Consider the following 24,100-nt stretch of genomic DNA (forward strand, 5'->3'; position numbering starts at 1 on the left):
ACTCATTTTGCTTTCCCTGGCCCTAATATTTTCCTTCAAAGTGAACTTAACCAGTAACAAGAAAATATAGGAAGGAGAACAAGGTGATGAAGAAAAGACATAACACTTATGCATGAACAACAACTAATTGATCCCCAAGACTAGACAAAGAAGCTAAGGAACTGATTAAACCCATCAAGAGAAAATGATGACCAGACAGCAACAAAAAACTACAAACCAAACCAATAATCAGGAAAACATGGCCGAATCCAATGAACAAACTAAAAATCAGGAAGGGAAGGAGAACATCAGACAAGTAGTTAAAGATCTCAAAACATATATTAGAGACCTACTTAATGAAGTAAAGGAAGAGATTAACAATATGAAGAAAACACTTGGAGAGGAAATTGCAGACATATGCAAAAAGATAACATATGATGGTGATGAAAACCACAGTTCAAGAAATCAAAAATACACTCTCAGCAAATAGCAGCAGATTAGAAGAGGCAGAGGAAGACAGTACATCTGAAATCAAACAGATAGTAGAACTGATCGATAAAAAGATAGAAAAAATCCAGCTAGGACTTAGGGACCTGAATGACAATGCAAAATGCATAAACATACGTATTACAGGCATCCCAGAAGGAGAAGAGAAGGGAAAGGGGACAGAAGGGGTGTTGGAGAAAATAATGGCTGAAAACTTCCCAAATCTACTGAGAGAGATGGATGTACATGTCCAGGAAGCACAATACACCCCAAACACCATAAATATCAACAGGCCCATCCCAAGACATATACTTGTCAAATTATCCAATGCTCAAGACAAAGAGAAAATTCTAAAAGCAGCAAGAGAAAAGAGAACCATCACATTCAAGGGAGGCTGCATAAGATTAAGTGCTGATTTCTCATCTGAAACCATGGAGGCAAGAAGGCAGTGGTATGATATAGTCAAGGTACTAAAAGAAAAAAAAATTTCCAACCAAGAATACTCTACCCAGCTAAACTAGCTTTCAAAAATGAAGGAGAGATCAAAATATTCACAGATAAACAGAAATTAAAAGAGTATGCCAACAAGAACTCTGCCCTTCAAAAAATACTAAAGGGAGTTCTGCAGGAAGAAAGAAAAAAACAGGAGAGGCAGAGTTGGAGGAGAGTGTAAGAGCAACAAAAAAGACAAAAAGAGAAGAAAACAAACAAACAAAATATGACAAACACAAGTTCAAACAAAATATGGCTAACATAAATAATTCCTTGAAAGTAATAACACTGAATGTCAATAGATGAAACTCACCTGTCAAAAGATTCAGACTGGAAGATGGGATAAGGAAATATGACCCATCTATATGCTGTCTACAAGAAACACATCTTAGACTCAGGGATTCATGGAGGTTGAAAGTGAATGGCTGGAAAACAATCGTACAAGCAAACAATAACCAAATTTAAGAGTGGAATAGAAAATAGTAATTGTTATTATTGTTACAGGAGCCGGCAGTTATTGATTGTTTACCATGTGTCAGGCATTGCACTATGTGCTAAGAAATGTAGATGTTCTTATTATTCCTAGTATATGAGTAAAAAAAGAGTCTTGAAGAAGTTAAGTGAGTTGCATAAAGTAAAAAAAATGCTTTTAAGTGATCAAATTGAAATGTCAATGCAGGCTATTTTCTTGGTCAGTGTTTTATATTTTATACTGTGTTTTATATTCCAGTCTTGTGCTTTTAAAAACAACATTATTTTCCAGCTTCATTTTTTTATCTACTATCATATCTATATTTTTTTACACATTTTGGAACCCAGTCATGTACTTCTGCTCTTTTATTTTTGCCTCTTTCAAACTGAAATTTCTTAGTTTCTGACCAAGTCTTTTCATTAATATAAATTTTTAATTTTTTTCTATTCCCTCAAAATTGGTCCTTTCAAGCTAATTTTTTAACTTTTTATTTGGAAATAATTTCAAGCTTACAGGACAGTTGCAAACCCCTTCCAGAGAAGTCCAACATACCTGCACACCCCCAGATACCCAGATCCACCAATTTTAACATTTTGCCACCTTTGCTTTATCATCCTATCATCTATATATTTCTTTTCTGAACGTTTGAGAGCACATTGCACGCATCATACTCCTTGAACACATAACACTTCCATGTACGTTTCCTATGAACAAGGATATTCACTTATATAATCACTGTAAGTGCACTTACCATGTTCAGAAAATTTGACATTGCTATAAAGCTTGCATTTTATATTCCCATTTTTTCTTATGTCCCAGTAATGTCCTTTGAACCTTTTCTCCCCTATTCTTAGATCCCATCCAGTATCATGTATTGCATTTAATTGTCATTATCTCTTTAGTTTTTCTTCCTTTCTTTTCTTTAAATTGTGGGAACTATATACAACATAAATCTTTCAATTCCAACCCTCACCTCAAGAAATGAGTAATTCACAGAAGTGATTCAACAAATTGTTAGAAACAAAGAACCATTTTTATTGAGAATAAAAGAGTTTCCCAACTTTAGGTTGTCACAGTCATTGATGCAGTCGTAACAGAGAAAAATTAATTAGTCATTGAAAAACAAGCATACCATTCAATGGGATTAATCCATCCTACAACGTTGCAGTACCCTCACCACTATCCATTACAAGAACTTTCCCTTTACCCCAAATAGAAATCCTATATTCATTTAGCATTAACTCCTCATTGCCCCTGCCCCCGCTAACTTGTGTCTCTGTAAATTTGCATATTCTCTGATGTTTCTTTATTGTTACCATGGAGCTTAAATTTAACATCCTGAATCTGTAACAATCTCATTTGCTTTAATACCAACTTGACTTCAATAGTATATACACACTATGTCCCATACCTCTACTTCCCCCATCTTTATGTAGTTCTTGTCACAATTAACATGTTCATACATTATGTGTTCAGAGCTACTGATTTATCGTAACATTTTGTGTGTTTGCCTTTTATATCCTGTATAAGTAAAAAAAAATGGAGTTAGAACCAAAAGTACAATAGTACTGGCATTTATATTTATCCATGTCATTATCTTTACCAGAGCTGTTTCTTCATGTGTCTTCAACCTGTTCAACCTGCAGAACTCCTTTTAGCATTTCTTGTAGGGCTGGTCTAGTGATAGACTCTCAGCTTTTTTTTTTTTTAAATCTGCTACTGTCTTAATCCCTCCCTCATTTTTTAAAAAGATTTATTTATTTTATTTCTCCCCTTCCCCCTCTCTCCTCTCCCTTTTCCCCCTCTCCCCTGTCCCTTCTCCCCCTCTCCCCTTCTCCCCCTTCTCTCTCTCTCCCTCTGCCTCTCCCCACCCTGCCGTTTTTGCTGTCTGTATCCATTTACTACATGATCCTCTGTAGCTATTTCTCTGTTTAGTCTTCTCTTCTCATTTCTTCTCCTCTAGGATTCACCAGGATTTGATCCTGGGGACCCCCAATGTGGAGAGAGGCTCCCTGCTAGCTACACCACCTTGGTTCCTGGCCTCTGCTGCACTTCACCCTGATTCTCCCCTTTGTCTCCCCCCTGTTGCATCATCATCTTGCTGTGTGACTCACCCACGCAGGCACTGGCTCACCATGTGGGCACTGGCTTACCACACGGGCACTAACTCACCGCACGGGCACTGGCTCACCACCCAGGCACACCCTCTCTTCCTCTTTTTCACCAGGAGATCCCAGGGATCAAACCTAGATCCTCCCACATGGTAGGCGGAAGCCCTATCACTTGAGCCAGATCTGCTTCCCCCCTCCCTCATTTTTGAAAGTTTTGTCAGCTATAGAATTCTTGGTTGGCAATTTTTTGCTCTCAGCACCTTAAATATGTCTTCCCACGGCTTTCTTGCTGCCGTAGTTTCCTATGAGAAATCAGCATTTAATCTTATTGAGCCTTCCTTGTATATGGTATGTTGCTTTTCTCTTGCATCTTTCAGAATTCTCGCTTTATCTTTGGCATTTGACAGTTTGATTATAATATGCTATAGTGTGGGTCTATTTGGGTTCATCTTGTTTGGAATTCATTGAGCGTCTTTGATGTATATATTCATGTCTTTCATTAAATTTGGGAAGTTTTCTGCCATTATTTTTTAAAATATTCTCTCTGCCACTTTCTCTCTTTTCCTGGGACTTTCACAATATGGATATGGATATGCTTGATGGTGTCCTCAGGCTCTGTTCACTCTTCTTCATTCTTTTTTCTCCTCAGATTAGGAGGAGAAAAATGTCTTTAAGTTCTGATTATTTCTGCTGCCAGCTTCAATTGGATGTTGAATGCTTCTAGGGAATTTTTAATTTCTGTTACTGTGGTCTTCAGCTCTGTTTGGTTCCTCTCCATTATTTCCACCACTCCACTGATATTTTCTTTATGTTCATCTCTCGTTTTCCTGATGCCCTTTAGTTCTTTGTCCATGTTTTCCTTTAGCTTTTTAAGCATATTTAGAACCCTTTATTTTAAGTCTTTGTATGGAATGTCTCAGGTCTGATTATTCTCTTTGAATGGTCTCTGATGCTTTCATCTTTTCCTTAACTGGACCATTGCTTCCTGTTTCTTTGTATGTTTTGTAATCTTTTGTTGGAACCAGGCCTTTTGATATATTTTTATTTCAAATTTTTTTCTTCCTTTTGATATAATAATGTGTTACTGCTGGAATTTAGAATCCATTCCTTAAATTTGTCTCTAGTTAGTAGATTATGACAGTTTTCCTTGAATTCCAGGAACTAACAACAACAAAATAGAATGATAAGAGGAAAACACCTTTCCCAGTCTTTGCAGATTGACTTATGCATGTGCTTTCCTTCAGAGTTCATCTATAGAAAGAGTTTAAGAGTTAGCTCCAGGCCAAAGCTTAGGGTCCTCCCTGGTCCTTCTTGTGTATGTATCTTGTCTTGGGCATGCACATTTGACTGTAGAATTCCCCTGTATACATGATTCCAAACGTCCCCTCTTCCCTGATAAACAGTTTCCTCATGGTCCCAGGCACTGCACTATATGTCTGACAACCAGCAACCCATTGCCCAAAGCAGCCACTTGACTATTCTCCCATAGCATTAGTAGGAGTGCTGTATGTGTCACCTTTTACATTCTGTAGGAGAGCTCTATGTGCCGCCTTCTACATGTATGGTACAGACATATATGCTCCTAGCATGTGCATGAAGGCCACTCTGCTCCCTTTGGAACTATGACCAAGAGTCTATACTGGGAGCACCAGCCAGCTCCAGTGAAGAGAGAAGAGGCCAGCCAAGGCAATGCAAGATCCTACTTCTCTTTAGTAGCCTTTTTCTTGATTCGATGCTTGTCTTGTTACTGTATTCCTTTAATGTATTATCAGCAGATCTCCCCATCCTGAAATACATATGTGTATTTTAAAATATTTTAATTCTGAATCTTACCATAAATATTCTTTTACTATTTATTAATCCATTTTCTTATCAAAAGAAGGCATGAAGGTTTTAAGACAATTAAAAGAGAAATTTTATGTGTAGCTTGATTTTTTCCATGACTTAGAAAGATTGCTATTATTCAGTTTTAGTACTGGAAAACTTTGTCCAATGTAAAGATGATTTTACTTTAAACATGCACAACAAGCAAAAGAATATTTTTTCCTCTATAATCATACTTCAAACTTCAGCTTTAATTGACAAAATAAGTAGCCCTGAAGGTAATTTAATAGTTTATTCATTCACCAGGGGTTATTGAGTTACTCTGCTTAAAAACACTCCTGTTACAATCATAGTAAAGTCCACATTTCTAATCTTGGTCTCCATAGTTCAGTGGGTTTCTGTCTCACCAACTTCATTTCCTCTCACTGTCCCCTCATCCATTCCATTCCAGCACATAGGCTTTCTTGCTCTTCCTCAACCTGACTTCTTATTCATGCTTTGTATTTGCTTTTTTGTCTTCCTAGAAACCCCTTTCTCCAGATCATCACACAGCACACTCATTCATGTCACTTATTTTTCTGCTCCAGCATCACTTCCATAAAAAGGCCTTTCTTACATCACTTCACAATATAGTAGGAACCTTGAATGGCAAGGGACATGATAAAAGTGATGTTTAAGAAAGATTTTTCTGCTAACACTGTACAAGGTGACTTGTATGTAGTCAGAGGCTGGATTAGACATGGGAGAGCAGGAGCTACAGTTAGGAACTTTTATATTCATTCAGGTGTGAAGTAATAAAATAATGATCTGAACTAGAAAGAAAGATTAGGATGATGTGCTTTTTTTTAATAAAGCAATTTTATTGATACATATTAATAAAGTGTACAGTTCATCTGAAGTGTACAATCAGTGGTATTTGGTATAATCACATAGTTGTGTATTCATCACTTCAGTCACTATTAGAACATTTTCATTCTTTCAATAATAATAATAATAAACAAGAAAATTCTTTGCCTCTTAATCTCTCTCTGCTTCCCCCACTGTACATAGCTACTGTTTCTGGCTATTCTATCCAAAGCATTTAACCAATGGGTTTTAGTATATTCACAATGTTGTACATTCAAGGATGATGTGCTCTTAAGCAGAACACAAGGCACTACAGAAGATGGCAAGTAAGCCACCAGGGAAAAGAATAAAACTACATTACTTTTCCTTGATCTTTTGACCTCATTTATAAAGGACCCTGTTCAACTCTCTGCATACAAGTTTTGTCCATTTTATTACTTTTCCCTTGGATACTTGTTTATGAGAAATTCTTCCATCATGAACACAAATTTCATTTTGATGAAGGGCAGTGAAGTCTCCATGGTTACTCTGTGAGCATCTCTATTTAGCACAGGGAGGTATGTATCTCTCTGAGAGCTTAACTGGAAAACATCTGCTATTAGCCTTTCTGTTTACCTAGCTGTTATAAGGAATGCTTAGAGTCAGCCTTCCCTGAACTGGCAGTTCAATTATCTTTGTATTCTTAGTTATATTACAAACTACTCTTCATGCTGCTACCGTGGGGTCAAGAAGTCTCATGGATATATCAGAGCTGATGTGAGTAGTCGGTGTTACTCTGGGGATTTCGACTAGCTCCCCTGACTATCTCTGTAACCTACCCAAAGCCTAGGCTTTTCTCCAGAGCCATTTTTGTTGCAGCCATTATGGTTTTTATGGTTTTCTGGAATGTATATGAGTTTTTATTCATATTTTCTTTTCTTCACCCATCTCTGCTGCATACATTTCAGAAAGTCCTCTGAATTGATGAGTTTGGCAACCCCAGGTTTAATTCAGTTGGTCCTATCATGAAACTAAGCTTCAGACAATAGAAAGTTAGAAAAAGATATAAAAGAAGATTAGTGAATAGTCCATTGAGGCCAGCTCTTGTGCTAAGATTTCCCTGAATCATTTGTATGTTTAACTTGTAAAGCTATAATATAAACTCTTAACTATCACATAAGGGAAGTAAAGGTTTAATTTTAGTTTAGGCCACTATATTAAGGAGTAGCATAGATATTAATGCAGAATATACAATGGAAAAAGCCACATGATTATTATTAATATGTGAAACAACATGTAGAGAGACAGAGACAGTTGGGAACAATATATAGAGAGATCAAGCAAGTAGTAAAGTGCTAGTGGCTAGTTAATCCTTAGTTATTGTGGCAATAATGTGAAGAAAAATGTTAATCAGGACACACTGGTTGAAGCCACATACATGTCCTTTTAATGAGAAGGAGGACTCTGCTTGCCCCACGTAAAGCAAAAGCGCCATCTAAGCAGGTGCTTCTCTTTCTTGTGGTTTCCTTGGAATCTGAGCCACGGCTTGTGAGCCCCCCAGCAGTTAAGACCACCTTTGTCATAAGTAAAGCTACACAAATGGCCTGGCAAAACCCAGGTCTTCCCTCTGATTTATGAAGCCAATAAATTGTTGCTATGTCCTTCCATACTCCTTTAAAGAACTACTTTACAACCCAAAACCTGATTTTAAAAATTTGATGAAAATAGGAAGAACTGAAAAAGTTGCAGGAAATTTTTTACTTACAATAAAAACCACTGATCTGGTTGGGGCTCAGCTCGAGAAAGGAGTGAATGCTTCAAAGTGGCATACATCTGTGTGCTATTGCATCTGAGATCCTTCAGTTCATAGGCATTTCCTACTGGCATTGGTAGGGCTTCTGCTGGGTGTGCCATGAACTTTCCCAAAAGCTTTTTAAAGAAAATGTATGACCAACGCCCTCTATGTAAAGCCCCATAACACCCAGGAGCATGGATTCAACTGTAAGTTTTTTCCATAGTGGTTATCCTTGGGGTCTTTCTGCTTCTTATAAGCTTCCTTTTAATTGTATTTCCCCTTGTTCTTAAACTCATGATTTATTTTTCTTCCCTGTATTTTTCACATGCTTGCAGAAAGAATACGTTTCCATGGGATTAAGCATGTTATAAATACTTTGTTTTCCAAGGAGTAAGATCATTCTGCCATTGAGAGCATGAACCCAGTGTTCTAAAGTAACCCATGTTTTCCTAAGGGTAGACAAAGAGTCATGACTGGCTTTCACATTTCCTGCTTTGTTACTGGAGCATCTAACCACTCCAGGAAGTTTCCTCCCAGAGATAATTATGTCTCTCCCTATCCTTCTTCCAAGTGACCTTCCATCATAGATAGAGGAAATCTTATATTACAGAGAAATCTGATATGTACTGCTCTTAATTGTTAAATTAAAAAAAAAAAAGACAGATGCAGTTAGGTTTCAGTAATTGGTACAAAAGTGTCACAAAGCTCTTTAGATTAACAATTTCTTAGAGATTAAGCAGAGTATTTTTTACTCTGTGTTAGTTGTAAAATGTCCTAGCCCTCTAGAAACACTTGAAAATATCTACAGAAAGAGATACATGTACAAGTTAGAGCTTTTGAGACAGATGGACATAGGTGTGAATCCCAGCTCTTCTTTAGCTATACGTTTGGTCAGTTTTTTCTGAGTTTTAATTTCCTCATATGAGGTTGTGGTAAGGAGCGATTTAATAACCTAATATGTCCAGCATATAAAAGCATTTATAGTAGGTTCTCAATAAATAGTTGCAGTGTTCCAACATTTCTATAAAAGAGAATTAATTATATCTGGATACAGTCCATTCTATTTTGAAACAGCTGTAAACGTTAGAAATTTCATTCTGTTACTACTCCAGAATCTGTATTGTTAAATTATTGGTACTTCTTTGGCCTCAGAGAAAAAATCTTAAGTCCTTTCCCACACAGTCAGCTTCCAGGTCTTGGAAGATGGCCGTTTCATAGTCCTGCGTATAGTTCCTTCAGCCACTCCTCACCACCTGAAGTCAAACCTACCTAGAACAGAACATCACGCTGCAGGGGTGTTCTGATCAGCAGGTAGAGAATGGAATTACCATCTTTCTTGTGTAGTCTTAATACAAAATTAGTTGGCATGAGTTTGGGAGGCAATAGCATTTCACCTTTGATTCACCAAACTTAGATTTGATTAAAATCTCTAAATCTTTTTCAAGTAGGTCTCTGTTCCACCATGCCTCTCTCATCATGTATTTGTATGGAATTTTACATTCCGACCTACTAAATTTCATCTAGTTAGGGTTTGTTTATTTTTGTCTAGCGTATCAAGTTGTTTGGGATTCTAATTATGACAGTAAGTAACTTTGCTCTGTACTTTATCAGCATGACTTCAATGCCCATACTCAACTCATTGTTGAAAGTGTTTAACAGGGGAAGCAGCTTTGGCTTAACTGATAGAGCATCCGCCTATCACATAGGAGGTCCAGGGTTCAAACCCCCAGGGCCTCCTGACCCATTTGGTGAGCTGGCCCACGTGCAGTGCTGATGCGCGCAAGGAGTACCGTGTCATGCAGGGGTGTTCCCCACATAGGGGAGCCCCACGCACAAGGAGTGCACCCTAAAGGAGAGCTGCCCCTCGTGAAAAAAAGCACAGCCTGCCCAGAAGTGGCGCTGCACACATGGAGAGCTGATGCAGCAAGATGACACAACAAAAAGAGACACAGATTCCTGGTGCTGCTGACAAGAATGCAAGCAGTCACAGAAGAACACACAGCAAATGAACACAGAGAGGAGACAGTGGAGGGGTATAATTAAATAAAAGTGAAAAGGAGTTCTAGAGCTTGAGCTACCCTCTTCTGAAAAAAAAAAAAGAAAGAAAGTATTTAACAGGAAGGAACATTTATACCTCCATACCCAACCTTACCCTTGAACCTTCTCCCCACATCAGCCCCTCCGTCCACCTGCAGCATACATCCAAGGCCAGTGTTCAGGCCTTCAGACTATGTTGGTACCTTCTCCATCACAGAGTGGGAGCTGAGGAAAGATCTTTTTAAAAATAAAAAAAGGGAAGTAGACTTGGCCCAGTGGTTAGGGTGTCTGTCTACCACATGGGAGGTCTGTGGTTCAAACCCCGGGGCCTCCTTGACCCATGTGCAGCTGGCCCATGCACAGTGCTGATGCGTGCAAGGAGTGCCATGCCACGCAGGGGTGTCTCCCGTGTAGGGGAGCCCCACGCGCAAGGAGTGCGCCCCCTAAGGAGAGCTGCCCAGCGCAAAAGAAAAAGAAAGTGCAGCCTGCCCAGGAATGGCGCCGCACACATAGAGAGCTGACACAACAAGATGATGCAACAAAAGAAACAGATTCCTGTGCCGCTGACAACAACAAAAGCGGACAAATAAGAGCATGTAGCAAATGGACACAGAGAACAGACAACTGGCGGGGCGGGGGAGGGGGGCGCAGAAATAAATAAAATAAATCTTTAAAAAAATAATAATAATAATAAAAGAAGAAAATAGTGAAGTCTTCAGCAATTGCTACCCATGTTTTGCTAATTGGATTCACTAGGAATTCCTCCTGGTCCTTGATCACCACCCTCCCACTGGCCTTGCCAGAGAGTAATTTGTATAAGTAGATTCTTCCCCATTTCCTTTCCTACTAAATGTTAGTGATTTGAACAGTATTTGAGATGTCCTTAGAAATTTAATACAGAAGCCTAAGGATTTCTGGGAAATGGTTATATAGCTAAGATGAGAAAAGTACACTTGAATTTTTATCCATTTGTACCCAAAAATATAAGATGTGCAGAAAAAGCTAATAGAAGAAAGTTATGTCAGAGATTTTAATGGAGAATTTTTAAATTATTATTTCAGGCACTGATTTCCAAGTAGAAAGAAGTTCGATTAACCACCCCTATTTCCATGTTTAGTGTAGCAGTAGCATTTGTGATATTAACAGCTTATTATAAGGTAGGCTGTCATTTATTTAAGAAGGTGAGTTTAATTATCTTTAGAAAGAATAACTCATTTGGAAAAATGTTAAGTACTTCATGCTCTATTTAAGTGAAACTTATAATTCCAGAAGGTTTGATAATCATAGTCTCACTTAAAAAAAAAATTTTCCCTTGATCCTGTTTTCCCTTCAGTTACCACTTCATTTCTCTATTACCCTCTTTAGCAAAAACTCTGTGAAAGATTCATCTATACTTGCTGTTTGCTCTTTCTTGCCTCCTGTTCTTTCTTTAACCTACTCCAAATAGCCCTCATCTCATCTCTCTACTGAAACCACTGTCTCAAAGCTACCAAATTTTTATACTGCCAAATTTATCTTCTCTATCCTTATCTTATTCTCAGCAGTATTTGGCGCCATCTTGAAATACATTATTCACTTATTTCTAGGACACCGTGATCTCCTTTTTTGCTTTGCTTCATTTTTTCATCTTATTTGACTAGCTACTTCTCTGTCTCATTTGTTGATTCTTTCTCTTCTCCTAGACCCTGGACCTTGAGATACCCCAGAACTTAGACTTTAGTGCTGGTCTTTGTACTAGCTGATGTCATTCAATCCGATGATATATCAATTACAACAGAGGTTAGGCTGCTATAACAAAGAACCCCACTACCATGGAATAGATGAAGTAGGAATTCATGTTTGTGGAATAGCTAAATATGCAGAATAGAAATGGGCAGAATTTCTTTTGTGTTCAGGGCCACTAAAATATTGCATCCAACCAGTATTGGATTTGGAAATCAAATCTCAAAGGCTCCAAGAGAATCTATTTCATACTATTTTTCTTCCCTGCGTTAAGATTGGATATCAGTTTGCCATCCCCTTTCTTTAAAAAAATAAAGGGATGGAGAAAGAGGAAGAAGAATGAAGTGAAAAGAAAGAGTAAACGGGATGAAGGCATTTCTAACATGCGAGGTGTTTTAATCATCCTAAAAGGTCTTTCTGTTCCAATATAAAATGCATGTTAATTGATGCTGACAAAGTTTGAATTGCTCCCTCTTCTTGAAAGATTGCATCACCTGCCGTGATAGAAAGATACTGTATTAGTCAGGGTTCTCTAGGAAACAGAATCAACAATAGGTGTCTGTCAATAGTATGAGATTTTATAAGAGTCACTCACATGACCGTGGGGATGCACAAGTTCAGGTTCCACAGGCAGGCTGTAACCAGGGGCTCTGATGAAAGACCATTGAAGGTTCTTGACGAGTTCTGGAGACATTGGCTGTCTAAAGATGAGCTGGGAAATTCTCACTCAGTGCTGGAATCACTTCCCCTTTTAAGGCATTGAACTGATTGGATAAAGTGTCACTCATTGCTCATTTAATCTCCCTGATTGACATAATTGTAAATCAGCTATCTATGATTTACAACTGCAGTAAAGTCAATGGTTACTAAAGTCCATAAATGCCCTTGTATTACAGTTAGCCAAGTGTTTGCTTGACCGAACAACTGGACACAATTACCTGGCTGAGTTGACACATTAGCCTAACCATCACAGATACACAGACTTTGGAATCAAATCTGAGTTCAAGTTTGATCTATACCAGCTGTATGCTCTTTGCCAATTTATGTAAATCTCTGAGATTCAGATTTCTCATGTGTTAATATTGGAGCTATAATAGTACCTCATAGGGCTGTCATTGGGAATGGACAGTGTATGCCAGTGCCAGCTCCCCTCCTGTTTCCTTATCCTTTTCCAACTGCCATTACTCTAACTCACTTTGCTCCTTTGTAGTAGGAAGCACTTACTACTGTTTTATGTTTTAATTGTTCATTTCTGAGCAACCATCGTCACAGAAGAGGCTTGATATGTATGTGTGTTCTTTAATAGTGAAACCAAAGTTAGTTTAATTAAGTAAGAAGCAATGTAGGAATTGTAAAGACAGATTCTTCAATAACCCTTTGATAATGCCTTGTTTCTCCAAATCCTTATTGAACAGCCTATTCATTAGTGTTTAAATGAATAAAATTTCTGTTTAAGGTGATGCTGCAGTAGCTTTTAAGTTTGTATCACTTTGTTACAAAAAAACTAGGAATTTTTTTCACCGTGAGCCTAAGAGACATATTTGACTTTTTGAGATTCCCATCTTATATTGGACTTGTCTATCAGTGACATTTATTAGAAACAAGCCAGACATAATAAGAATAGAGTATGACTCATGCATTTATTGGGTACACTTTAGAATTTTGAACATATGTTAAAAATCTTTGTTCTATATTTTTCTCATAACTGGCAGATACAAGAAAAAACATAGATCTCTTAACTCAAGGGCAGGAAACCAAGGTATTTAAAATTTAAGATGGAATCATCAGTTTGTTCTTGTCTCCAGCCTCCACCAAATCTATCTTCCACATTACCACCAGAGTGACCTATTTAAATAAAATCCACATCTGATCCTGTTTCTCCCTTCCTTGAAATCTTTCATTGACTCCCCACTGCTGTTGGAAGAAATTCTAAGCACTTTGTGAACCACCTCTTCTCACCCCTTCAACCTCATTGCCTCACTTCCCGCCTCACATTTGATACTCAGACACCTTGCACAGCATGTTGCCTCATGACTTCACAAATTTTTTATTTGTAATTCCTCATTAGAACCCCCACCCCCATCCCCCGCCCCCGGCCTTCAGACCTGGCTAGAGAATACTTCAGAGCTCATCTCAAGAGAAGAGTCACCTTCTTCAGAAAGCCTTTCTTGTCACCTCTCCACCACCCAGGCCAGGGTAGGCGCCCTGCTGACTTTATACTTACTGTACTGTGTGCATACCAGATCTCTCTTTGACCATCTGTTTGCATAGTTGTCTCCTTTACTAGATGGTACACTCCTTGCTCAAGGGGCAGGTCTTACTCATCTGTTTTTCCAGCACCCAGCACAGTGCCCGACACATAGGAGATGCTAAATAAATATTTATGTAACTGAATCATATTGAGCACATGAACAAATTCCCATTGGGAGAACATCAGTTCTGCCTTATGTATCCGAGAAAGCCCATGCTTCTTATCCTCTATTAGTTGAGATATATGGTGCTACATATTAAATTAATTAAACTTTAATTCCTGCTTAAACAGTAAAGGTTAATATTCATATCTCTAAGACTACATAAATGCCTTTTAAAACAAAAACGTAAGCACAAATGGCAACTGTATTTTACAGTGCTTTGTGATGCCCAGCTACAGTGTAGTGTAGCTTTCATTATTTGATGATATTTTGACTAATGAGCTAATAGTGTAAAAGTAACAAGTCACTGTTGGTCTGTGGAAGAAGTTAAGTGAACTTGGACTTGCCTTCTCCACTTTAAAATCTTGCTTTTGAAACTCCCAAGAACGGTGAGCTCTTTTATGAAAGTATATGGCCTACATTTTCCAAGTCATAACCCAACCCAGTTTTCAGCCTTTAGCCTGGCTCCTGGAGAAACTAATGGTACCCCATATAAATTATTGGGAAGTTTCCAGTTGCTTTACTGAGGAAAGGCTCCAAGGTTTTCTTTGAAGAAGCCCAGAAAGAAGATATGCCAAGGATTCTGGTCAGAAATACTACATTATAAGAAGCTGATTGGGATAGCTTGTCTTAGAAATGAAAGAGAATAGGAAACTTGCCATATTTTCTAGTGCTTTCTTAACACTAAATGACATTTTCTGAGGACTTGAAAAGTTTTAATATCTGCCAAAATTTCTCTTTGGAACTATTTCCACTGTGTGATAGAGATCTACTGCCACAAGCCTGTCGTCTACTAAGTCAAGACTCTGGATTATGTCTTCATGATAAATAGATAAATCTCAGATTTTTTCCAGTGAAGCAGCTTCCTCTGGATTCTTTCACTGTCTCCTTAACCCACATCTTAGTCACACTTGTGTTAACAGCAGGAAGTCTCTGCAGTATCTCCTTTCATACAGTGGTGTAGGGAGCATTAACTCCTGAGCCCTCACGCCACCATAGGAAAATAGCAGTCACTGTAACCCCCAACCATGGGAGATATAGAGGAAATGAACAAACTCTGGAGAATGTAGTAGATTTCCTCTCTTCAAGACCAAGAGAGAACAGAAGGTCAGGGCTAGGCCCCAGGGTCCCTGATTCCCAGGGCACTTTGCCCTACTCCAGCTGCAGTGGCTCCTTTAAGTTCTTGCTATATTGAAAAGCATACATTATGTGCTGTGTTAGAAATTGGACATGACTATTCAATTCTCACAACCACCAGAGAGGTTAGATAGAAATATCTCTGTGTTACAGATGAAGTTACAAAAACACTCTAGCTCCTAAGTAGAAGAGCTGGCCTTCAGAACTATGTCTGCGATTCCAAAGCCAGTCTTCTCTCCACTGTGCCATACTGACTCCATACCATGACTGTAACCCACATTTCATAGCTCTTTACAGCCTGAAAGCCTTTCTACAAACACCAGCATACTTAATCCCTAAGAACTTTGGAAACATGAGTGATTATCATAACCTTTGCAAAAAATAAGTGAGACAGTAGTCCAAGTGGTCTTATTAAAACATAAGTCAGGGGAGGGGGTATGGCTCAGAAGATCTGTAAGGATTTCTGGCCTCATCTCCTCCTATTCTTTCCTTCATTTGCTCTGCTCTGGTCACACTGGCCTCCTTGCTGTTCGTGAGCTACTCTGGACATGCTCCTACCTCAAGTGAACTGGCTGTTCACTCTGCCTAAAATACCTCTTCCACAGATAACCTGCCTGCCCAGCCAGTTTAATTTGTCAGATCTTGACTGAAAAGTGATCTTCCCTGGCCACTCTTTCAAGCATTCCCATCTAAACCCCAAGATTTCATATCACCCTTCTATGCTTTATTTTTGTCCTTAGTTTTTATCATTTTCAAACATACTATATATTTACTTTCTTCTCTTGTTTACTTTCTGCCCTCCCCTCCCCCCCCCACCCACACTAGATTGTGGACTTTTGTCTGTTTTGTTCATATCTCAATCACCAGCTCCTGGAACAGGTCTGGTACTCGAGAAATATTTGATGAATGAAAACAGATCAGAACATGGAAGATCAAAGAGTGTAAGTGATTTTCCCCAGAATGGTGTGGCCTAGAAACATCAGAGCTAAAGCTGACACTGATCTTCTGATCCACATTCTATGCTTTTTCAGTTTGGAGCCTTCTTAGGCCAAACTCCAGAAAAAGTTGTAAGTGATATTATTATAAAATAAAATCCAACTAATTATAAATAATTTGAACTCCTTTGGATCATGTCTCCAAGCAGCAGGAATGATGAAAATAGGCTACAGGACTTAAATTTAGGTATTTTCTGGGCCTTAGATTTCCTAACCTCTGTCATTTCAAAGACCCACACAACTCTAACATACCTTGAATCTATCACAAAAATAAACAAAGTGCCCAGTTTTCTTTCTCAATTCTATGCTTACAGGGCTGTGCAGAGACTGTTCTGGAGATGAGCTATGCATGGGTCTTACTGCACCTTCCTTTAATCATAGATTACCCAGACCCATACATTTGATTTTTTCCCCTTATTTGTACAAAATGTAGGCTTTTTGGCTCGGTATGTTATGTTCTAAAATTAGCAAGTATGGTGATCGTCTCCTGGAGCCTCTGCTGCAAGAAGACTGAGAGTTAGTGAAGGAGCAAACAAACCAAAAGGCAAGGCTGCCTAAGGCCAGGGGAAAGGAAGCATGTGTGCAACATGGCACTGCACTCAGCTGTTCTCAATGAAAACAAACACACAGGGTGTCAGGGCAGTGGTTATCCACCTCTGTGCAAAGAGTTTTGACAAAGAGGCTAAATGCCTTGCTTTGCTCTGCATCTCAGAGCCCCATTAATTTCTTTGGTAAAAATTCCCTCTATTGAAAGTAAAATGCAGTTATTTGGAAGTGTTGTACGCATCCTTATCAGCAGCTGACAACTTAGCAAGCTCATTTACAAATATTAGTTATTAAGCACATAACTTGAGTATGGTTTGTAATTGCCACTCCTATTATACTGCTGCATTATGGTTTGTGACAAAGTGAACTGCCAACCATGACCAGATAGAACAAGTGTGAGAAAGTCGGAAGGGTGAGTTAATTACGAAAGCTGGGATTTGGTCAGTAATTTGAAGCAAAACTTTTATATGAAAACAAAATCCCAGGACCCTCAGTTGTTTTTCTTACTGCATTTCCATGCCCTCCAGAAGGAATTAAGCTCTTCTTTCTCCTTATCCCTGAGCACTTTTATATCTGCACTTGAATTAAAGGCAGCTTTATTAATTTCTTTGTTTGCACAGACGTTTCCTTAGTTTATTATAACCATTACTCCCATCACTGTACCAGATGATGTATTTGGATTTCATAAGCAAGGCTTAAGGCTTCCCATCCCTGCTGTATTTATTCTTGAATGACTTTTTATTACATATGGGAACATTTTTATTTTTTCCTATAACTCTTCATATCCCAGCTTGTGGATTCTTAGTATTTTCTTCCCATATGTATCTTACCTACCAACTTGATTATAAACTGCTTAAGGACAGAAACTGTGTTGTGTAGATTCCTACCTCAGTAAATGATCACAGATGATTAGGAATTTGGTTTGACTTCTCAGCTGAAAACTGTCCTGGCCCTGCTATCGTCTTGGGGCATTTAGCCAAGAGTTGTCTGCTTTTATGAGCACTTTTCTAATGTCTCCCACCCACATATCTATGTGTGCAGCTCAAACCTGCAGAGCCTTTAACAAGCAGGAGTGAATGTTAGCAGGAGCCTGGGAAGGTTCCTCATTCACTTTTCCCCTTTCACTGTTAACACTCCTGTGACACAAATGTGGATCCTCCATAAAGACTGTTTTTGCTGTATCAGTAACACCTGTTAGGAATTATTCTATCAGAGAGCATGAGAAAGTCTCAGGAGTTCAAAAAATCTAAATGACATCCTTGATAAGAAATCTCTTTATGGTTTGAGTATCATAGTTAGAAACAGGAATCTCTGGGAATTTGGTCTCAAAACTCTTCTCAGAGCGAGTGTTGCATACATTCCACAAGGGCCTTGGGGGATGGCAAAAGGCTAATTTTTGGTTTCAGCAGTGTTTGTCATCTTCACAGCTAACTGGAGCACTGGAATGTGCCCATTTCTCTCTTAGCATTTTCAATTTTCAAATGCAGCTCTTTTCTTAAAAAACAAACAAAAATCTTTTTGCCTTTGTGAGTTTAGTTTGTAAAACAAATCAGAGTAAGAGACTCCCATCCCAGGGTATTATTCCTCATTCCCTGTTCTTACTCTTTCCCCAGCACGTCAGATACAATATTTATTAATCAGAACATTTTATGGTTAATTCACTTTTAAATTTTTATAAATTATCATTTGGCTTCTTGCCTGAAGAGCTGCTACAGTACCAGGGTTTACTCACTAGATTTGCGAACACTTCCACTTCCATTTTCTGAAAGAAATCCATTAGAAATAGGACTGACTGAGCTAAAGAAGAAATTACTTTATGTGGCTCAGAGAATAATAATATAGCAAGAGATGGCCTGTGCATCCGATTTTATAATCATTCAAAAGTGATGAGAAGTTCTTGGGGAAAATAAGCATTTGTCCTTAGATTTGTAAGTGGTGCTATTTATAGATTCATTTGGTATTCTTCCATTCTGTAGAATGGAAAAATTATTCAGTGTGTAGAATGGTATATTCCAAATTATTTCATATTGTGAAAATCAAAAATATCCACTAGTCCTTACACTTTTTTAAAAAAATCTTTAACCAGTACATTGCTTACTTCTTTTTTGTTTGAGTTCTCAGTTTACACCAGAGCAGTGACTTAATTGTACTTTATATTGACCCCTACTAGCAATTCAATCATGTAATACTTTCCATCTAAAATAGTGAGGAATTCCTTCCTCAGTTCCTTGCTAGACAATTTTTCTCAACTGATTCCCAATAGTAGCAAAAGGGAAAATCCTTTATTCCAAATTTCCCAGAGTAAATGTTTTCTGATTGCTTCATCTGGGAGAGTAAAATGAATTGAAAATGCCAAAATGAGCTCCTGTCATTTATAGGAGTATATAAATAAGGCAATGGTCAGTTATTTCTGCTCCATTATTCTATTGTCTGAATATCTTAAATAAGATTTTTTAAAATTAATTCTTTGAAAAAAGTAAAATCTTAAATGACTCATCACTTAATTAGATTTCAGGTAAGAGTAAGAGTGAATTAGCAGTCTCAGATTCTCAGTATATATTCAGGCCTTACCTATTGTTAATGAAACCTGTCTGCAGGCAGGGCTGTATATTTCAAAGTTAAAACAAACATTTAAACTATAAATCCAGACACCTTTACAGAGACCCATTTCCTTGGTTTTATGTATATTTTCTTACAGAACTGTCAATTGTAGGCAACTGAGGGAAATAAACACATGAATGTACTCCAATGTCAAAGCTTTTCAAACATTATGTGATTTATGTTTAATACATACTGAGACCTGCTGACATTTCCTTAGAGAAAACGAGACCCATAATGGCAAATAACATTGAGGACGTTGGCCTGTGAGCCTGGTTTCCACCCTGTCCCAGTCCCACTCCTATATTTTTTTGAGGGGGGAAGGAATTCCCTAGTTGCAAACTGAATCTGTAGGACAACCTGTCTCTCCAGAAGCAGCTTCCGTACTCTAATTCTTGCTTATTTCGGAGTATAGCAAGTATAGCAGAGGAGAACAATGCTTCCAACCAATGCCCTCTTTAATTTAGCAGCTTGGGGGGACATTTCACACAACCAGGACCTTGTTCTTTCACTTATTCAACCAATATTTATTGAGTGCCTTCTGTGCACCAAACACTGGGGATTCTTCAAGGGTGAATAAGCAGATTTTTTTTTAAATGCCTGCCCTCCAACACTGTAATTTGATTCCTTCCTGGAGTGTGTCTGAATTGACCTTCAAATCTTCAAGAGCCATTGCTTCAAAGAAACCTCAAGGTTTTGCTGGACTCCCTAACTTTTTTCTATGTTCTCCAGTGGCTTCTTTTTTTTAATACCAGGGCTGGGGATTGAACCCAGGACCTCTTATGTGGGAAGCTGGCGCTCAACCACTGAGCCACATCAGCTCCCCTGAGTTGTTTTTTATTTGTTTGCTTGTTGTTTGTTTGGTTTGGTGGGGTTTTTTTTGTTTGTTTGTTTTTGTTTGTTTTGTTTTGTTTTAGGAGGCACCGGGAACTAGACCCAGGACCTCCCATGTGGGCAGCAGGTGCTCAGCGACTTACACCACATCTTCCTCCTGCAGTGGCTTTATACCTGAGCAGGTGTGGAAGGGGAGAGATACAGGTAGATACTACCCCCTCCTATAAAAAATAAAACAAGAAACATGCAGACCAGTTGCCTTCATTGAGTTTATACAAACTGCTTTCTGATTCAAATATATAAAAGAAAATTCAGTGTATTGGTTTTGGGGTCTAAAATTGCAATTCCATGTCAGATCCTACTCATTTTGCCCTGTTGGCATTGTTTCTAGCCTTGGATGAGTTTTTGAACATACTTTGTCCCCACATGTTGTGATTAAGGTTCTATTTTATGAATAAAGAGTATGCTAGACTTTTTAATTGGCTGAGATTAATTTGGTGGTATCAGACCCCATTATCCTTTAAGGTTCCTTCTTATTATAGAATTCTGACTTAGTGATTCCTTGTAGAAGCTGAACCTGCCCCACCACAGAAATATTGAAGCGAATGCCATCTTGATATTCTGAAGATGTGTAATTCCCATAAGATTGATTTTAAATGCAACTAAAGACGCAAATATTTTTCAGAAAAATATTATTTGACCCAATAGTAGTAATTGCAGAGGCTTGGTCTTTAATCTGCCAGCAGGGTCTCTTTGTTACTTGGGTTCTGGATATAAGGGAAGTGCTTTTGAACATTGTTTCAGTTTTTATGGGTGTTAAATTTCAGGTTGTGATATCATAAAATAGTTTCTAGTGCTTGGTGCCAGTGATTTAATTGTTAGAAGCTGGGAAGCAATTGGTGGTCACTGGGGCTAGGCCTATGGCCCCAGGCTAAAACTCCAAACTGGGAATCAGGTCTTAGATCTAGCTCATTTTAACTTTCAGAATGAATTTTAACCCACCCCATTATTCTCATGGGTCTCTTTGTTACCATGCACACCTGAAATGCCAGTTATGGAACTAGCCAGACTGCCTGAAATTGTCCTAGGAGACTATCAAAAGCTCCAGGGGAGCTGAACTTGAGAAAAGGTATGAATTTAACCATGTATACCCTAGATCTCTGTAGCATAGCCTCTATACTCCTCAAGGGATAAATTTGGTCTGGTGACCTTTAAAAGAGCCATTATGTGGTTGTGAATTCACAATTTAAATTTGAGGTCAAAGAGAAATGATCTTCACTGTCATTCAACAGAAAAGCAAAGTCTAAACAGAGTTTTGTCTAAAATTGTATTTGAGGTTGTTAGAAATTCTTTGCTACTACCACTATTTCTGTAACTATTCTTGATTCCAACTTTCACAAGTTGGAATCAAGAATGATAGACCTTTCAGAAAGCAGAGAATTACCTGCCAACATGACTAACAAGTATGAGAGGACAGCCTTTCTAACACAAGGTTGTGTTCTCTGTTTTGTTTTGTTTTTTTTGTCTGCTGGGTGCTAGGCACTATGCTAGCTCTGGGTGTGTAGTGGTGAACAAAACAGACATGTTCTGATTTTCTGGTCTAGTGGGGGAGACTGACCTTATTAAACAAGTTAATAAGCCAGTGTATAATTATACAGTGTGACAAACACTAGGAAGAAAAAGAGAGGATTTGGGAGTGCTATTGAGTTGTGATAAGAGAAGACCTTGCTAAGAACATGTGTTTCTTTGATGTTTTACCAATATTTTAAATGTAATTCTACTGCTTTTGCAACATTCAGGTATGTTTAAGAAGAGAAGCCTCATTTTCTTCTGTAATTCCTTACAGTTTCTTAAAGCATTCAGTAAATGTTAAATGACAGTTTTGTGATCCCATCCCATGGTATCCATTTTCCTTTAGAAACCCCACCCTTTGTCCAATTCAGATACAGAATATGGGATCCAAATATTCATAAAATTCTGTGCCTGGTATACAATAAGTGCTCAAATAATTGTTGAATGAATGAAGGTTAGAAATTGAGTTTTGTTTCTCAGTTAAATATACTTTTAGTGATCTGATGAAACCACAGACCTCTTAAGCATTTTAAAAAGGGAGTGGGAGAGGGAGATTGGGGGTAACTGAACTGAATTTCTCTTCAAACTCAAAAGGGAGCAAGTTCTGTTTGGAAATTGTCCCTCTACCTGAAGAAACCCCCCAAATGGAGAGAGGACAGTTGGTAAAAGTATAAACACTAATTTACACAAAGCAGTATTAGGGGAAGTGGGTGTGGCTCAAGTGATAGAACCTTTGTCTACCACAGGGGAGGACCCAGGTTTGATCCCTGGGACCTCCTGGTGAAAAAGAAGAAGAGAAAAGCATGCCTATGTGGCGAGCCAGTGCCCACACAGTGAGCCAAGTGCCCATGTGAGTGTCCACATGGTAAGCCAGTGCCCGTGCAAGTGAGTCACGCAGCAAGATGATGACGCAACGAAAGAGAGACGAAGGGGAGAGTCAAAGTGAAGCACAGCAGAGACCAGGAACTGAGGTGGTACAATTAACAGGGACCCTCTCTCCACATCAGAGGTCCCCAGGATGGAATCCCTCTGAATCCTAGAGGAGAAACATGAGAAGAGAAAAAAGAGAAATAGATACAGAAGATCAAACAGCAAATGGACACAGACAGCAAAAATAGCAGGGTGGGGGAGGGAAAGGGGGAAAAAAATCTTAAAAAAAAAAAAAAGCATATTAGGAAGTTTAACCTGAAAAGACTCTCATTTCTTGTACTAAAAAGTAACATACTTCTTGTACAAAAAAAAAACAATGGAATATATTTCACATGCTGAAAAAGTACCTGGCAAATCACCTCTCCACAAAATGTCCTCCTAGCATCTAGACACATGTTCACAATTCTCCCTTGGACAGCTGCATAGCTCACCTTCTCGTCTCAGGGGTCATCTTCTCAGTGAGGTCACCATATGGACAACAGCAAACTACTTCCCCAGACTTACCCCCCACACACATAACTACACACTCCTTAACCACTTTCATGCTTTATATTTTTCCATAACACTTATTTAATTTTCTATATATTGTACTTATTTATTTTCTGTCTTCACCCTCTCACTCCCTCCATTTATAAAAATATAAGCTCTCTGAAGGCAAGGATTTTTTCTTTCCTGTTTTGTTCACTACTCTATCTCCAGTGCCTGGCATATGGTAGGGATTCAATAAATGTTTGTTGAATTAATGGATATATGCTCAGGCATTTTAGATTATATATCACAATGCCTCTATTGCATTAGAAGATGTACTGAATAAGCTAGATGCTTATACCTATGTGTACCATCACTATGGGTGTAACAGCTATGTATACAGACTGATACAGACTGTTGTGATGGTGACTCAGATACCAAGAGCATCTTTGCCATAGATGATATGATTTTCTGAAATGATGAACAATTCTTTTTTTTTTTTTTTAAAGATTTATTTATTTATTTAATTTCCCCCCTCCCCTGGTTGTCTGTTCTTGGTGTCTATTTGCTGCGTCTTGTTTCTTTGTCCGCTTCTGTTGTCGTCAGCGGCACGGGAAGTGTGGGCGGCGCCATTCCTGGGCAGGCTGCACTTTCTTTTCACGCTGGGCGGCTCTCCTCACGGGCGCACTCCTTGCGCGTGGGGCTCCCGCACGCGGGGGACATCCTTGCGTGGCACGGCACTCCTTGCGCACATCAGCGCTGCGCATGGCCAGCTCCACACGGGTCAAGGAGGCCCGGGGTTTGAACCGCGGACCTCCCATATGGTAGACGGACGCCCTAACCACTGGGCCAAAGTCCGTTTCCCT

General features: G+C 38.7%; 1 protein-coding gene across 6 annotated transcripts in view; it reads left to right on the top strand.

Annotated features, from left to right (window-relative positions):
• The window catches only part of ATF6 (activating transcription factor 6), a 276,008-nt gene that overhangs the window by 240,371 nt on the left and 11,537 nt on the right, over positions 1-24,100 (top strand). For 2 of the 6 annotated variants that reach the window (XR_011645463.1, XR_011645464.1), the window contains exon 16: positions 20,348-20,468. The exons of the other annotated variants lie outside the window; for them this stretch is intronic. The gene's annotated coding sequence lies outside the window, so the exon portion shown is untranslated. The remainder of the gene's footprint in view (positions 1-20,347; positions 20,469-24,100) is intronic. 6 annotated transcript variants of the gene reach the window in all.

This window comes from Dasypus novemcinctus, chromosome 13, assembly GCF_030445035.2.
Source record: "Dasypus novemcinctus isolate mDasNov1 chromosome 13, mDasNov1.1.hap2, whole genome shotgun sequence".
NCBI lineage: Eukaryota > Metazoa > Chordata > Mammalia > Cingulata > Dasypodidae > Dasypus > Dasypus novemcinctus.